The following is a 13,253-nucleotide window of genomic DNA, read 5'->3' as shown; positions in this document are numbered from 1 at the left end:
ATCAGGAAAAGCTTTCGCGTATAATAAGTTCGGAACACAATTAAAAAAATTGTTTAGTAAAATTAAAAAAATTTATGCATATGAAGCACACAATTTCAGTGTGAAAGCTCAATTACTTCATAACAAAAGCTTTCGAGCATAATAAACTCCGAAAATAAACTAAAAATATTTAAAACTTCATAGCAAAAGCTTTAGAGCATAATAAACTCCGAACATAATCGAAAAATTTTTGCTATACGAATTAAAAAAGCAAATATGCACATACAAAGCGCATAAAATAAATATATAAAAATATATATGTATGTATATAAAAATGAAAGCTTTTCATACAGCAAGCTTTAAATACAGTCAAAAAATGTATGAAATATTTTTTAAGAATGCAAATTTCGTCATATACACCTTTTGTTAAGTTGTGAAAGCTCATTTATTTTATTGTGAAAGCTTTATGATATTAAAAAGCTTCAGAAAACAGAAAATTATATAACTTATTTATAAAAGACATTTATTAACACGAAATGCATTTTATGATAACGCATGCGAAATTATTTTAAAATTTCGAAGTGAAAGCACACTTATTTTTTCCGAAAGCTTTTTTGCGTAATAGAGAGTAAGTATAATTCTAAGAATTCATCGAAAATATTTCAGTAATTAAAATCTATGCATATGAGTTACACTGTTAATGTGTGAAAGCTCATTTAATTTTTTGTGAAAGCTTTATGCCATTTAAAAGCTGAACTTATAAAGCTTCTGAAAGCTGAAATTTATATAAGATTTTCTTAATTATATGCAAGCAAAGTGCATTGTATGACAATGGAAGCTTGATAACTTTATTGCGAAAGCTTTATTTTCATAATAAATATTTAAATAAATACAACGAATATATTTTCGGAACTCAAATTTATATATATTATATAAGGATCACTCCGTTAAAGCGTGAAGGCACATTTCTGATCTCAAAAAGCTTTACTTACAAATTCTCCGAAAACTGAAAATTATAAAAGAAATTTATAAAAAAAACCTTTATTCAAATGAAGTATGACAAAGACAGCTCAATTTTTTTAATGTGAAACCATTTTTACATAACAAAGACTAAAGAAATATTCTGTTAGATTTATTCCGGTACTATTTTGAAATGTCAGTAATAGACTTTTAGAAATATATGTATGTATATTTTTTTGGATTTTTAAGTATACTAAAAACACCCACTTCCTCACTCCTTAATAAGCAATTTTTATTGTCACAAAAACCTACTATCTTTGGTAGCAAAACCCAACTTGTCTCGCAAACGACTTTGTCGTCTGCCATCAGACCGCCAATAATTGCTGACAAAAAGTATATGGCAATTATGCGGCGATTTATCGTCAACAACACAGTTGCACCATAGCCCGAATATTACACATACAAACATACAAATGTTGACTAACAAGTCGGCATTCCAATGCGATAATCGTGCAGCTCCAAAAGGACATCCCAGCCAGTCACAGCACGCCAACACAGCTTCAAAGGCTGCCGATGAGCGCGGCATGGTTTACATAGTTACAGAGTTGTATGTGCGTATGTATGTCAGCAATGTTGCACTGGTGATTATTGCTGTTGGCATTGGCAGTTGAAAAATTCACAGCGCTGACAGTTTACAAGCGATAACAATGTGCGGCACTTAGTCAATGTCCTTGGATACGCATGTCACAATGGTGAACGAGGGAAGCAGGCAATGCACTGTATGTAATGCAATGTTACGAGAGTATGCGATGAGAAATCTAGTTAAGCGGGAGTTTGAAACGAAGAGGAAGAGAGTGCGAGTACTTACGTATATATGTTTTAATGACTTTTACTATATAAGATTTTGCTATAGGGATGTTTTTTTTGTGAAAAAATTGTTGTAGTTGATAAACTAAGATAATAAAAGTAAAAATAATCAAGACAGTGGTTGTCATAAATTCCACATTTATCAAATATTTCCATTGACAATGTCAATATATGTATGAGAAGCCCGCTAAAAAAATACCCAAAAGTATATATATTTCTGCAATGAACTGACTACTTTTATGACATTATCCCTCTCTTATGTACTTTCCGTTTAGCTTGGTCATAACAAATATTACTTCGTAACATTTTGATTTTCGATTTTCCACTAATCAATTTCATTTGCTTTTGTTGTTTGAACTTGAACTGTTGTTAAGCGCGAAAACTCGATTAGCTGCTCGTAGATTATTTGATTTAATATTTTTTTCTTAGACGACTGTTGTTGTTATTTATATATGTATACACTTTATTGTTATTTTTGTGCTTCATCAACTTCAGCTCGTGACAGATCTTCACTCAACTTTGTCATTTAAACAAATCGGTTTTCACACTTGGTTAGCAGTGGCAAGTTTTCGTGAAGGTCAGCCATTTTTAATTTAATTTTAAATTGAAATTCTGTGAGAAATATCAGAAAAAAATTAAAAAAAAAAAAAACAATTAAAAAAAAAACTAAAGAAAAATTAATGAAAAAATATTATAAAAGTGAAATAAATCACGGTTGGTGGTTCTTTAATATTTGGAAAAAAAAAAATATAATTGTGAAGTCGTTTTTGTTAAGCGGTAGAGGGAACAGCCTTCAAAGCTTTTTATGTCAGTAAAAGTTCTTTTTAGAAGCTTTTTATGTCAGTAAAGTTAATTTTGAAAATTGTTGGTACCTTAAAGTGAATATAGTATATAAGTTAGGTGGGGTCTTTAGGGTAATTCACTCCTCAGAATAAACATATCAAAGAAGTATTGAGAGCTTTCTTTTTATCCGCATTAGTCAGCTTCTTCGAAAGCTGTTGAAACTTTTATTAATCGTTTTTCCATATTTTTCCAAATTGTTTCGACTGCTCACTTTGCCAGTTAGACTGTAGTTTATAATCCTAATAAGCTTTTATAGCACATTATTCAGAAGACATGAAATATTCACTCACACATGTTGCATGCAAATCTTCATCTAGAGAAAGTTCCAGAAGAAATTTTCGAGATTACTAAAAATATGCCAAATATTTTTTGAAGAGCTTTCACAGAATCTATATCAACGTAGAAATCATTCTGGTAATTCAAATGTTGAAAAATACTTTCTGAAGAGCTTTTATTGAATCTGACGAAGTCTAAAGACTCTATATAGCAACGAAAGTTTTAAGGCTCACCAGATATCGCCTTTTAGACGCTTCCAAATGATTAAAAAAAATAAAAAGATACTAATATTCAAGTTTAAGACTCTTTTTCACAGTTTCAGAGCTGAAGAAAGGGTAGACTGACGTCCCTTTAGCGCATAGTTTGAAATATGATTGTTACTACGTTACTATTTTAAAGAGATCATGTCACTTTGTTTGTTTATATACGCTTTAATTACTCAACAGTAATTTAATTTCTAAAAATATTGTCTGTGTTCATTGATACCTTGAAAAAATTGATGAATATAAAGAATAAAGCAATATCACTTTGTAGACGACCTTCGGCAAAAGGAGTCGAAAACTTCAAGTGTTCAAAGCAAGCAAGTATCATTGGAACTCTAGAAGATTTAGTAGGAAAATTTTATCATACTAAGAACGGTATAAGATCATAGGTATAATCAAAAAGGTTTGGAAAATCGTTGCTGTACAATATGTCTGTACCATTCCTTAGCAACATGTTCATAGCAATACTTAAATTTTAATTACCTCTAAAATTGTTTTTAATATTATTATACAGTTAAATTTCAAATAATTTTTCGTTTGTGTCTGCAACATGTTTAGCAACATGAATACAAAAATATTTAAAACAAACTTTTAAATGAAATTTAATCTTGTCTAAAAGTTTTATTGTATCATAAATTTTGATCAACGTCTTTTTCGGCAACATGTCTAGCATTATTAGTATGAAAGCATATATTTTTAATTAAAGTTTAAACATGTCTAAAACTATCATTGTATTATAAATATTGCTCAACATTTGTTTCTGCATTATGTTTAGCAACACGAGTATGAAAATATATGCTTTTGATTGAAATTTAACCTTGTAAATTTCATGTTATTAAAAATGTTGCTCAACATTTATTTCAGCAACAAGCTTAGCAACATGGATTTGAAAACATCTACAAAAAAATTATTGAAACTTAATCTTGTCAGAAATTTTGACTTTATTAAAAATGTTGCTCAACATTTGTTCCTGCAACATGTTTAGCAACATTAATAAGCTTATGCCCTTATTATAAATTCATTTACCTTGCCAAAAAGTTTTATTGCATTATAGATATTGCTCAACAGTTTTCTCGGCAATATGTTTTGCAACATGGATTTGAAAACATATGTTTTTAATTGAAACTTAATACTGTTTAAATATTTTAAAAACATATCATACATGCTGTTCAATTTTGTTTCTGCAACTTGTGTACGAACATGAATATAAAAATACAAACTGCACAAAAATTTTATTGCACTTTATCGAAAATGCTGCTCAACATTTTTTTTAGCAACATGAATATGAAAACATATATAAAAATAAATTAATGGAAATTTAGTCTTGTCAAAAAATTGCACTTATGGAAAATGTTGCTAAACATTTTTTCCTGCAACATGTATGTATGTAAATTTCAGTAAAACCTAAAAGTAATTTAATTTTTTTTTTAATAATTTTATTGCGTCATAAAAGTTGCTAAAATTTGTTTGTGCAATGTTTTTTTTTGCAAGACCGGCATAAATCAAAAAACGTGATTTTTGAGTTATAATTTACTTCATGTTGAGTGAAAAATTCGAATCATAAAGAGTTGATTCCTGTTTTCCGTGAAGGTTGGAGTCAGTTGAAAACTTTTAACGTTTTCTGGCAAATCGATTTTTTTGTGTCTTGCAGCAAATGAGCGATACATATATATGTTGAGTGTAAGAAATGTTTTTAATTGGAAATATAGTAAAAAAGAAATATTGTCAAAAATGTTGCGCAACATTTGTGCCCGCAACATGTTTAGCAACATCTGATTTTTTAAAATAAATTTTGACATTTTAAAGAAATTGTAAAGTCTAAAATATTTTTAAACATTTATTTGTTTAGCTACATTTGTTGCCATCTATGAATATAATTGTCATAAACTTAAATTTCTAATCATCAGCCAACCAATGACTTCATTGTCTCCTCTTCCGTCATTTTACATGCCTTATTGCGCACTATTTTTCGCCGCAAACTATCTGTATGCGCTGCAGCACGGCACACAGTGCAATTAAAAGTATTTTGCCGTCATTTATGTAAATAAGCAACACATACGCTGTCATTTTTATATGAAAGCACATAAACACACACATGCGCGCATATGTATATTGCGCTTAAAAGCGATCACAAAGCGATAAATTTAACAAAGTAAGTGAGCAACTAATCATTTGCCTTAAGACATGAGTGAGTTGCTGGCATTTTTGCAGCAGTAATTTCTTAAATGAAAATGCAAACAACATTAACTTGTGTACATTTGAGTGCATAAAATGTGTGATTATTTGCTTGTATGTTGCAAATTATGAGAAAAAATCGCTGTTGCATACAATCTCGTGCTACTCCCCGCCATTGTTGTTGATTTTTATGGCTTTAATGACATGCGAAGTGGTATATATGTGCATAAAGATAAGAAAATAATGCAGTATCGTGCATAAAAATATCAGCATATGTATGTGTAGCAGTTAATGTTGCACATTTGAGTTGCAGTCTTTTTATTATACCCTGAACTAGTCCCTCAGTTTTTGAGATATCGATCTGAAATTTTGCACACGTCTTTTTCTTTCCAAGAAGCTGCTCATTTGTCGGAGCCACCGAAATCGGACAACTATAGCATATAGTTGCCATACAAACTGAACGATCAAACTCAAGTCCTTGTATGGAAAACTTTTTTATTGAGAAGATATATTCATGAAATTTGACATAGATTATTGCCAAAGGTAACGGTATAATCTCCGTAGAAATTGTTCAGATCGGACCACTATAACATATAGCTGCCATACAAACTGATTGATCAAAATCAAGTCCTTGTATGGAAAACTTTTTTATTTGAGTAGATATTTTCATGAAATTTAGCACAGATGACTGCTCAAGATAACGGTATATTTTCCGAAGAAATTGTTTAGATCGGACCACTATAACATATAGCTGCCATACAAACTGATTGATCAAAATCGAGTTCTATGCAAATTTCTTATTTATCAAAGGCATTCCACGTTCGGTGCAGCCAAAGTTAATTTATTTTTCTTGTTTTTTTTTTGTTTTTGTATAAAAAACAACTTTCTTGTCGACATGAAGTCAAGCGCGTAAACATGCTGGCCGCCATAAATTCAATCTTATTATTACTGTTGTTGTAATTATGATTATGTTTGACTTGCAACATTTATTATAGCTTTTAATGTCTATTTAAATGTAAAACATTTAATGAAGCTATTCAAAGCATATTCAAGCATTCAATTGGCAATTTTACAAATTTTTTTCTGCAATACTTTTTCAGCGAGAGTTTTAAAAGTGAAATAGTATATTATAACTTCGCATTTGTTGTGGCATTTATGCGCAATGTTATGGTTAATTACTTCGTATGATTGTTTCATTTGAGTTAAATGTTGCAATTAGCTGCACTTTCAGTTTAATGTAAGTTGTTGCGAGAAGAATGACCGTGGAGCGGATATTAGCGAGCTTTTAAATATAAAGCGCTGCTTTAATAATGTTAATTAGAGATTTTCTAATAGCAGAAAGTGATAGCTGCAGGAAAATAATGAAAATTTTGCGCAAAAGTGGGTTCAATATGTTGCTAGCAACATGTTGCGGAAACATTTATGAGCGAAAGTTTATGAAATCAGGCGAGATATCAGCAGTTTTAAATAAGATAAATATTAATTGTTTTTAGGAATTTGAAATTTGGTAAACAAAAATGTTGCAGAGCGTAATATATGCAAAGTTGCCATAATTTTATATATGAAAAGCGCCAATTTTTGTTGCAAAAAAAATTAAATAGCTGCTATGTATGTGCATTAAATTATGCAATTAAATTATATTTTTAAAAATTTATAAATTTTCTATAATGCAAAAAAATATATATATATTTGTTGCTACAACTGTCTGACATCAATTTCTGATTTTTTTTATTAGTTACATTTACAGCACAAACTTTCTTTCAAATTTATTTGTTTGCCATATTTTTGAAGCTTTTACAGCACTAAACACAGATTTACAATGTGAATAATTAGAATTACTAACTTTACAAGTAAAAGAGTAACTAGCAACATGTTGCTTCATGTGCTTCGGATGCTTTATGTATCATCTAATTGTGTTTTTGTTAATAATAATCAGTCAGAAAACTAATATTTTTCTGTTTTATTAAATATTTTTAATGTTGCAGCAACATGTTGCAAAGAAAATTTGAGCAACATTTTTATTTAAGCAATCAAATTTTAATTCTGATTAAATTTTCGGCATTATTATTATGGCATAATTGTAAAAGATGCAGCAGCATGTTGCAAAGAAAATTTGTGCAACATTTTTATTTAAACAATCGAACTTCCATTCCGGCTACATTTTGTGTTCTGGCGTGCATATGGTTGTTATGACATAATTTGGAATGTAGCCGCAATATGTTGCAAAAAAATTTGTGCAACATTTTTAATTAAACAATCAAATTTCCGTTCCGGCTAAATTTTCGTCATTAAGACGTAGATATGGTTGTTACGGAATTATTTGGAATGTTGCAGCAACATGTTGCACGGAAAATTTTTGCAACATTTCTAATTAAAAAATCAAATTTCAATTTCTGCTATATTTTTAACATACTGGCGAGCATAAAATTGTTATGTAATAATTTTCAATGTTGCTAGCAGCATGTTGCTTGAAAATATATAAGTGCTTTTAATTATTTTTCCCCTTAAAAACTTTATTTCAACTTTAATTTAAACTCCACAATTCATTAAAATCAATTTTTGCAAAATTCTTCCTTTTACTTTACGGCAATTCAAGTTATTTTGTAAAGCATTTTATTTATTTACATACTATAACTTTGATAATCTAATTTCTAGCCGCATTTCAACTTGTTTCCACATAATTCAATGTCAAGTCAACAGTTCCCACCCCCACAGCAGTTACTATACGGCAAACAATGATTTTGCTCACACTTTACTTACAAAACTTGACCTTTTTCGCTCGCACACATACACCTACACATACACATAAAAGCTCATGCAACATAAATTATGCAAATAAATTAGTTTTACGTTAAACTTGTCTTCTTCATTAACCAGCAACCGCGCAAAATATTCTCACGCAGTTGTTAGTCAACACGCTTGCGTGCGCTGCTGAGAAAATTGCTCAGCAAAAAGTGCGCAACTCTAAATTCAGCACTTTTGCAGTTAGTTGTTTTGTGTGGTTATTGTTGTCCGGGCATGTTTTTGTGTTTTGTAGTTTTGTTTGTTGTTGTTGTTGAGGTTATCAGCGAATATTCGCCAATATTCGGAGGAAGCTAACAGCAAAGTATAGAAAAGACTTCAAGAAATGAAAACAGCAAAAAAAATCTTGCGATTTTTTTTTATAGAAAAGCATGCAGAATCATTATTTTAGTCATTCTGGTCATTATTATTATCATCATCATCATAATTATCATCATTGTCATTATCATCATCATCATCATTATCACCATACTCATCAAATCTTCATTTCCCACCATCATTATCAGCATCTTTTAGGCTACCAGCACTTCCATTATAAAACACATTAATTTCCCTTTAATGTTGCCACACTCTCAATCACGTCAAGCAACTTCCTTTTCCGTTCTAAAACCGGTCAATCATAAAATGTAATATTTGTAGTAAAAGCACCTTAAGTTAATATGTACTCGTACTATATACACTTAAGCATATGTATAGCAATACTGTGGGTAGTGAAATGTAAATAAATTAGCAGAGCTCTTTGTTGTTGCCATACTTAATTAGCCACTTAATCGCCGCTTCCTGTGTCAATACTCGGCGATAAGCAAACCAGTAGTTGGCCGGTGTTTCTATGTCTGTAAATGAATGATAAGTAATTAGTTGGTGTATATAAGATTAACACTCGAAAAAGTCTAATAAAATCAGTTATTAAAAGGATTTCTTTTTTGATATTTTTTTATTGGTTATAACTACTAAAAGATGGCAGCCATTTCGGCTTGAAAGGCGCTGCAGTGGTCAGGTAGCCAGAAACTAGACTCGATAGAAATATATACCAGTATAAGTAATATTTATTACGTGTTCGTGGAAAGAAAGAAATGCCATTCGTTCAATTTTCATATGAGCCCAATATATTGAAATGGACCAAGGTTAATAAGCCACTGGTAGGAGATACCTCGATAAAGTTTCCCATAACTACTAACTAATTGTTTCAGAAATTTCTATATTTTTGCTACAACAACAATAAAAATAGGCCGAAATTCACAAGAAAGACTTAGAGAACTGATCATTATGTGCTTTGCTATGAACATTATGAGCAGTTTTCCATGCTGTGTTGTCGGTGGTAAGGAGAGAGAACTAATCGACAATAAAGCAAGCCATTAAAAGTTGGGTCTCTCCAACAAAATGGTGACTTCAGTAACGTGGTTTCATATTTTGGCGACAAGAGAAGACCCGCCCGCTTCTAGACAGATAACTACGAATAGTTCGATAAATAGTTCTAGATGAATACTTAGTTATGGATTTTACTTCGAAGGAAGTCTTTTCCTAGAAAGTAACATATTAAGGACGAGCAATAATCTCAATTTATCACATCCTAGACATTACGGACTTCGAATTAGTAAATTCTCTTTCAAAATTCCAACATTTCTTATAGACTAATGATATAAACCAAAGCCGTCCCAACAAAACTTAGAAAGTCCTTCAAGTAAATTTAAGATAGCACGCCTCTTGGCATACTTACTGTGCTCTTGGGCCACATTTTTTACACACCAGATCTCAATACTAACCAAGAGAGATTGAGAGGCAAAGGTAGAGGGTGAGAGAGAGAGAGAGAGGGAGAACAGAACGTTCTATCGATTTTTATTTCTCTAACTTTCAGCACTTTTTTTTTTAACTTTTACCGTTCAAGTGTAATCTAGCAACCAAAAGTGATAAAGAGATTATAGAGAGAGATAAAATGAGAGCACAGAATATTGTACCGACTTTCATATCTCAACGGTATATTTTATAAAAAATATGGAAAACAGTGTCAGACATATCGAAAACAACCCTGACCCCTACTACCATAATAAATGTGCTTACTACTTATTCTATGAAATTTTGCCCAATCAGGTCTAAAATACTCGTTTATATAAACATTTCTTTAAATATATGCATATCTCAACACTGCATTACCTAAAAACATCACCGAGTGCCTGCTACTCACAACATTTGCCGAAGTCAAGGCGCCTGTGCCCTACTCTCTTTGGCATGCTTGGTATGCGGTCACCTGTAAGACACAGCTTTTCCAGTTTTCAACAGCATTTGAAAGTCAATTTTTGTTGTTATTGTAATCGTAGTGGCAAATAACCGAAAGTCATGATACGGCCACAAAGCACCGTAAAAATAAGCCGATGTCTGTGAGTATGTAGCGAATTGAGTGGAACAAAGTGGAAGAGCGTCTGGAGCAAAAAAAAAAAAAATCTAACGGCACTATTGTTGTGGCTACTTTGAAGTACTGTAAGATACATGCATAGTTGCATTTTGTGTGTGTAAACGAATGAGATTAACTGGAAACTCAAACAAAGCTTCAAATAATGAATGAAACAACAAATTGCAGCAAGAATTAGAAGAGAAATTCATAGAATAGATTTTTTGAAAGAAAAATTTGTCGAGTAGCATTTAATTAAGTTTATTTGCCGCAAAAGCTAATAAAGAGAGCCGCAAGCTGTGTGGTAAAAATTATTATTTTTTCTGCCATAAGCCGCTTGAGTCAAGCTGCAACTAAGCTGCAAGTCAGCATCTCTAAGCTTACATTAACACACACACAGATATATATGTGTTTGTGTGCAGCTGATTTTCAACTTATAAAATCTTTTTTTTTATTATTTTGTTGTTTGCTTACTTTTTCATTATTGATAGTAACTGTAACTGGTTGGCATTACATTCCACAGCGTGCTCAGCGTTAGCGGCGACCTGTCGATTTGTGTGTGGGTGTTCGCGTATTTTATGCATGTTCAAGTTGTTCACTTGTTTGCCAGTTGTTGTTTTTATTCTTTTTACAAATATTTTCAATTTAAGACCGGCAAGATGATGACTGGTTTGTAGAGAAATCTACAATTTCGGCAGCTGGTATACATACATATACATTAGGTATATATTAGGGTGCTTCAAAAAAAAAAAATTTTTGAATTTTTTTTCAACTCCTTCCCTCTCAAATGTTAGTGCTTGACAAACAAACAATCCTCCCTCAAGCCAGGCGCTGTAGCTTAACTCTAAGGGGTCGCTATTTTTTTTTTTTAGGTTCCCATACATTTTACATAGGAATTTTCGTTTTTTCATTCAAACTAAAATTTCACGAACTAATTTTCGTTTCTCAAAAATAACCATCATATATTCAGAAAGTTCACTTTTCTAATTTTGAAAATTCCCGCTACAAAATTATTATTCTCAGAAATTTTTTTTATTTTCATTGAAAATATTCCAAATTTCAAATCACTATATTTAATCGTCTAATTGAGATAATCAAACTTTTTTGTAGGATTATATGAAGTCATTGGTCTTAAGACGCTCTTTAAGCTTTAGAAGTCAATATAGAACGTGTTATTGATGACATACGAGTTGATCTAGTTGAAAAAGTACTCAAAAATTGGGTTCCTCGCATTCGTTACTGCAAGAGAAGTCGTGGAGGCTAATTGAATGTTTGTATATTCAGAACTTAATTTGAGAGATTGTACTTCTCATTAAAAAATTTTTGAATTTGAATTTCCTTAACAAGTCGTAGGTGTTTTTTTTTAAGAAATCATATCACTCTTATTGGAAACCCCTGCATTGTCTCAGGAGTCTATTTGGAAGTTTTTTTGTCAGTCCGGCTCAAATTTGATCATATGGTATAAAGCGTATTTAATGGACTTAAAGATGTTGCTGGTTGTCTAGAAGTAACTCTCCATTATCAGAAGTGTGGAATTTGAAATAAAACTTTTTATCTGATCTAGACTCAGACAGTTAAGATTGCAATTAGCTGTCCGGCTCAAATTTGTTCATATGGTATAAAGACACTTAACTCTCCGTTATGAGAAGTCTGATTTTTGAAATAGCACTTTTTTCTGAAACTCCTATCTAGACTTAGACAGTTAAGATTGCAATTAGCTGTCCGGCTCAAATTTGATTACATAGTATAAATACTGTTTAATGTACTTAAATATGTTGGCGGTTCTGTAGGAGTAACTCTCTGTTATGAGAAGTTACTCCTTTTGAAATAGAACTTTAAAACTCCGATCTAGACTCAGACAGTTAAGATTGCAATTAGCTTTTTTCTTCCAAAAAAACTTCACTTGCAGATGAAATGATAAAGTTGTTCGAAACGATACTTCACCAAACAGGAATGCAAAGTCTTCCAATATTACAACCTTTATTCATTAAACCACCAAACATTAATAGCAAATTCAAGTGAGCACAAATTCCAGACGCTTGTGTTCAAAAATAAGCAAACAACTCACGGCAAACAACGGCTTCATAACGACAAACAAACGCCATTTGCAGCCAACTTGCCACACTGAGGCAGCAACACAAGCTGATAACACTGCACAAAGCTCACTACAAGCAAGTTGCTTTGAGGTGCAACATGCTGCCACAAACAATAACGTTGCCACTACCATATAAATGAAAATAAATAGCCGCGAGTGTTGGCGCGTACGCCGACGCCACTCCATCATGAAAAAGTATGTCAGACAATCACTTTGCTGTCGTCAGCTTGTGCGCATGCGCGTCTAGAATGTGCACCTTTGACGTGCTGCACAGGAATGCCAGGCCACAAACACACGCGCACACGCATTCAAACAAGCATTGCTTAGACTGCATAGCAGCGCTGCTGAGTGAGTTTGGAGCAGGTTCTAACCGCTCATGCCGTCATGTTGTTAACCGCAATTCTTCTACAACCAGCGGCAACATTGCAGTTTTCACAAAAGACAGTTAAAAAAAATAGTGCTAAAAATATGCTTTGAAATGCTCGTAAAAAGCAGCAGCGTTGCTTGCCACAGCGCTACCGGTAAAGTGCTTAAGGCGCAAAAGCAGTTAGCAGAAAGCTCGGCACTTTTTTTTTTGTAGCTGCAGTTACTCTTTATGGCGGTTTGC

At 31.9% G+C, this 13,253-nt stretch overlaps 1 protein-coding gene across 1 annotated transcript in view; it reads left to right on the top strand.

Annotated features, from left to right (window-relative positions):
- LOC126763775 (serine-rich adhesin for platelets) overlaps positions 1–13,253 on the top strand; it is a 399,576-nt gene that overhangs the window by 49,167 nt on the left and 337,156 nt on the right. The gene's annotated exons all lie outside the window — the stretch shown is intronic.

This window comes from Bactrocera neohumeralis, chromosome 6 (assembly GCF_024586455.1).
Source record: "Bactrocera neohumeralis isolate Rockhampton chromosome 6, APGP_CSIRO_Bneo_wtdbg2-racon-allhic-juicebox.fasta_v2, whole genome shotgun sequence".
NCBI classification, from domain to species: domain Eukaryota; kingdom Metazoa; phylum Arthropoda; class Insecta; order Diptera; family Tephritidae; genus Bactrocera; species Bactrocera neohumeralis.
This window is presented reverse-complemented; position numbering and strand designations above follow the sequence as displayed.